We start from the raw sequence: 6,000 nt of genomic DNA on the forward strand, positions 1-6,000 counted from the left end.
AGTTTAGCTTACTGATTGTGTGATCCCTTAATAAACACTTTACAAAAGTGACATTGGGGCTCTAAGCAAGAGGCAAAGTGTAAATGTCTTTTTCTCTGTCCGATGTTATTTGTTTAAAGATGGAATAATTATGTGCCATTTATAAGTCATCTAAATAAATTTGGGTTTCTTATTGTTAATGAAAGGAGACTTTAAAATAAGCTAATAAAATTTATTATTCACAACAAAGTGCAGGAAGGAGTATATGGAAAAATGTCCAATGCTTGTTGTGTTCCATTTTATAGAAAATTTTGTAACTAAAAAGTAGTTTAGTCAGTGACAATATTTTAATATATATTAAAATATAATAACAATAATAACAATAATATATATTAAAATATAATAACAATAATAACAATAATATATATTAAAATATAATAACAAACAGTGATTTTTCTCTTCTCTTTATTATTTTCTCTTCTCTTTATTATTTTTGTTAATAATTTTAAATATTTCATGAGCTTTCTCTGGTATCATTCAATGAAGAGACTAATTAAAACTTAATTCAAATCTTAATAGAATGGTAAATTCAGTTACAGAAATGCGATGTGGCTTACATTATATGTTTCACATGTATATGTGTCTAAATGCACTTAGAAAATATAACATGTTTATACATACATATGACACGTGCATATATACAAACACATATAGGTACTATATTATATTTATATTTTAAATGAAGTTATACAAAGTATATTTGAATTGCGATTATCTTTCAAGGTAAATTCATTACAAATTACACATACTTTATGAATTATATTTTTTAAAATATTATTACCCATTTTGGGTACAAGTACTGATTTAAAGAAAACATAAATTTTTTAAAAGTTTATATTGATGATAGCAACAATAAATGACATCACTTTACTTTTGTTTATTCAAATCATGTTTTTACATAAACTTAAGGAAATACAGTAGTTTACGGAAATTGTATTTTTTTTGTATTTGGTTTATTACTGTTGCATTTTCTCTAATTTTATAAATATTACAATATTGCTAAAAGAAATAGTAAACAGAATAAACATTTAAAGATGTAATATGAAGTTATATTTGCCTGCCAATGTGAATAAAGACAAATTCTTATGATTTTCAATTTGTAAAATATTTCCACATAGAATAGGCAGATGACTATTGAGAGCAGGAATTGAAAGAAATAATCTTACAAAATAATTAACATTGAGAAGAATGGTTTTATAAGTAACTATCAAATAATTATAAATATACTGAAAACTAAAATTCAAGTTTACTTTTAATTGTGCTTGTTTGAGCATGAGCATAATCTGTTTTTGTATTTGCCTCAAGGTATTATCAATTCTATCAGCCTTTAATTTTACTCGGAAAGAATATAACCAAGAAAGAAACTACAATATCTGTCCCTTACTTATTTCTACTGGTTCAAATTAAACAAATACCTGTATAGATAATGTGCTTAGTCCTGTGGATAATCTAAAGAAATGCAAGCTAGATAGGTTCTAAAATCTAGAGGTATAGAGAAGTAAATAATTATTGAAATATAAGTGCCAAAAGCAAAAGACTAATTGAAACAATGTAGTATTTTGTTACTGTATAATTAGCAATTATAATCAATAATTGCTTAAATGGTCAAAGAAAAGAGTGAGCACTATATGCAGTATTTCTTATTTGAAGACTTTTAAGATGATAAGACTAAATAGTTCTTAAGTAGAATAATGGTCATTTCAGAATGCAGAAATATATACTGGGGAAACACAAGGCCTAAGCAGGAGACAGAAGTAGAGATGGTATAAAGAAACAGAGAGTTCTAAAATATGAGTAAGTATAAAATGTATTCACATTTAATTCTATAAATAACCCCTTAAGAAAAGAAAGAAAATGAAAATGAAACTGAAATTGAACTGAAAATGAATATGAAACAGTTTAGGAGAGATTAAGCGATTTACCAAAGAATACTATTGGTGGGTGAAGCAATAGGGCCAGAATCATATTTCAAAAGACGTGTAGTTAAAGAAAATACTGAAAGTGTAGTTTTCTGTTTGTTCGTTTGTTTGTTTGTTTAATGCCTGCAGCACCTTTCTAGGCGGTCTCCCATCCAAGTACTAACCAGGCCCAAACTTGCTTAGCTTTTGAGATGAAAGTGCAGTTTTCTTGCCATAGTGTTTAATACATTTCTTAAAATGGATTTGCAGAAATCTTTTGATACCCATTTCAACAGATAGTTTCTAGAGTACCTCAGTTTAGACTCTTATTTTTAAGTCATAGGCAAGTTATTCCAAAGTCATGATTGAATAATTTCCCAGTTGGTAATGTGATTGGAAATATGATTTGGAATTATTGGCCTAGCAATATTATGCAAGATGGGCTGTAGTAAGAATAGACAGGAAATAGGCTATTATAGATGTATACAAATATGTCTCAAAGTTTGTTTACATCGTCAACTCATCCATAGAAGCCAATGTTATATTAGCTGATCTAGAAAAGTCAATATAAGTCTAAATTTATGATGCTAAGTCAGGACTTAAAGGATAAGGGCAAGAAAATGGGTGAGTATGAGACATTTCAAAGAAAAAATTCTTAGGAGATGGTGACAGTTTTTAGAAGGAAAGGCAAGAGGGGTTTAAAATTAACACATATAAGAGCTGAAGAGAATGAATTTGTGGTAAATGGAAATTAAAATCTGAAGAATTTGAGTCAGTTTTTATCATGGAAATTGGAAAAATTGTGGATTTGTGTGGCGGGGGCATGTGTGTGTGTGTTTGTGTTGACATGTTAGCTTTAGAGATGTTTCAGAGAATTCAAAAGATAAAGATTACACCAGTAGAATTTTAGAAACATTCTAAAATGTTTAGAATGTGATATTGATACAACAAGGCCAGGTATCAATTAAGTGGATTTTAACCCTAAGAGAGGTTTTGTGGAGAGGTGAAAAGAAGGAGAGTTGAGGATACAGATAATGCCAAAAAGAAGAAAGAAGAAAGAAAAGAGAATTGAATAGAAGAGAAATTAAGGGAAGTAAAGGGAAGAGGAGGAAAGAAAAGGGAAAAGAAGGGAAATGAAGAGAAAAAGAAAGGCAAGGAAAAGTGATATTGCTTAATTTCAAAATTTCTAGATTATTACATTAATTTTTAAAAATGTGATTTTGTCATGAATTCAGAGATCATCTAGTGAAATTGTTATATGACAAAAAGCTGCAAAATTATAGCTTTGGATAATTTTTCTAAATTGCTAATATCTTCATATTATTTCTAGAATATGAATATGAATTATGAATTTTATATTTAGAAATAGATCCAAAATCATAAGCATAGTTATCACTATTACTATAACATTGTGCAATAATATAGTTTGTCAATTTTATAAGACAGTTGCTAATGAACATATAGTACGTTTTTATGGTTTTGAATTAAACATATTCTTAAACAAAATTACATCATTTACAAATATTTTCTGTAAAGTGCCTCATAGTAAATATTTTAGGCTTTTTAAGCCAAAATACAAAATTAAAGCAATGATGTAGGTACTTATTTAACCAGAGATGAAACATGTCCACAGTTTTGTCTTATTCAAACTACAATAACAATATTAATGTATTTTGTAATACAAGCATATTAATGAAAATAAAATATTTTTGGAGGAATAATATTTCACTTAATTGGGATTCACTGTAAATATTTCTTAATCATCAAAACTGATTCCAAATGTTCATCTGTTAAAGCTGATGTATAATGATAGTGACTTTTCAAATAAAAATTTAGCCTTACAGGTACCGACTGTTAACTCAATAAGAACCAAAGCAAACTGATTGAAGTTATTGGATTTGTTTTTTAAGTAAATATTGATGATGCTCCTATTGTCCTCAATTCTTCAAGCAACTGTTTCTTTTCCAAAAGGCTAACATTTCTATGTGATTAAATATATATATTTTCAAAAATTTATTGTCGTTTATACAAACTAATCAAAACGATGAAAACCAAATACATTAAAAATTGATATCATATAAATAAAAGTCATGAGGACAGAAAAACACTAAAGTTATGAAGTTTTCCAAAATCAAGTAAAATAGTATGAGAAAAATGCTTGAAATAAAGCCTAGCAATTATGAATTTCTGTGAGTAAAAGTAGAATGAGCAAACAAAAAGAAGACTGGATTCAAATACTGTTTCAGCCCATAAAATGTATCCCAGGAAACAGCAATGAGTAATACTCAATCTGCTGTCAACTAAAGTAATCTTCGCTTTTTATTAACATAAATTATTTTCATTCATGTTAAAATAAAATATATTTTGGTTCTTTAGAAATTAGCCTGACTATTTTTTTTTATACTTTTTGGTCTCAATTTATTGATTCTTGTGTGTAGTAAATCTCACAATATATCATTAAAATGCCACATTATATCATCAATTGTTAATGAAAAGATGAAGAGCACAGCTCTTCAATGCAGAGTTTTGAATTATCTCTGCTCATTAATTTGTGACATTAGTAAATCACTTAGGCCTTCTGTACTTAGTTTCCTCAGCTTTTTGCTATGTCTGGTTCTCCAGGAACACATCCTCCAATAAGAACTTGAATGAAGATGATTTGTAAAGTGCACCCAGGAGAACATCCTGAGGGAGTTGAGTAATCAAAAAGAGGAAGGGAAAGAAGCCATTTAAAGATATATTTTGAGGTAAGGACGCAACCTCAGAGTGATCACATGGGGAGTTCTGTAGTGTATATTAGACCTTACTGTTATTCTCACTTGAAGGAAAAGAAGCTGAGCTTACCTACTCTGTTTACCAGTCAGTTGTTGGCTATGTCACCAGCAGGATATAAATTCCCAGCACTAGAGCCAGAGGAGCTCCAGTAGCACAAAGGCAGCCTTCTGAAGAAGGTTTCAGATAGAGGCCGTTAAAAGCAAAGCACTCAGTATCTGAGAGAGAGAGACAAAAAATTGAACTGAGGCTACGTGTGTGAAATATTGTTTGCTACAGCTGGAATAAAGGGGTATAATATCACCTAAATATTGTTGAAGCCTTACTTTATTTCAAATACTGAGCAAAGCGCCTTAGTTTATTTTTCTTTAAGGTAATATTATTTATGCCTACTATTTACTTAATAAATGCTACCTTATATTGCTAAATTTATCACTCATACATATTCAGCTTTGTTGTATGTACATGTAAGTTATGAGACCAAATTGTACATTTTAATAAATAGTAGAATGTCTTCAGTTTTTATCAATTTAATATTTAATCATACGTCTTGTCCTGAATGAAAGACTGCTTTAGTTATTATTATAATTGAACTTGAAGGATCCCCATGACAATAGCCGCTGTTTCTAGTACTTTAAATCCAAGAAAAATAACCAGATAGGCTGTGTATCTGTTAGAAAAGTCTATCCAAGTTAGTCTTTTTTTTTTTAATGGTTTTTTGTTTTGTTTTGTTTTGTTTTGTTTTGTTTTGTTTTTGCTACATATATGGTATTTTTTAACTTGGTAGGGAAGACATAGAGTGAGAATTATAATTGCTGGAAATTCCTGCCATCTGGCTTCCTGATACCGTAAATTACATGTTTTAAGTCTTTTCTTTTGAATATATACAACTTTCCCTATGGTTTTATACTTGTTGGAATAGTACATTAACTCATTGATTGAAAATATGTATATATGTTGTGTGCGTGTAAAGAATGTTTTCTTATTCTTAACATGGTAACATTAAATAATGAGACTCCAATTCCAACATATTTTACCAAGATAACTGCTATAATAAAAAGTTTTAATTCAGGTTATCTATAAAATTTATCTTATTTATAAATGTAGTTATTTTTATTGAATATGGAAAAAGTAGTGATTGTGCATATTTTGTTTGCTAATTGAAAGTTTACTTAAAATATATAACATATTATATTAATATAATTAATATTATTATACTCATATATCTTTGTATTATTACATCCCATATTACATTTAGTCATAAAATTATTAGTGTGTTTAGTCATTAAAT

Source organism: Pteropus vampyrus, unplaced genomic scaffold, assembly GCF_000151845.1.
Source record: "Pteropus vampyrus isolate Shadow unplaced genomic scaffold, Pvam_2.0 Scaffold57, whole genome shotgun sequence".
Lineage (NCBI taxonomy): Eukaryota > Metazoa > Chordata > Mammalia > Chiroptera > Pteropodidae > Pteropus > Pteropus vampyrus.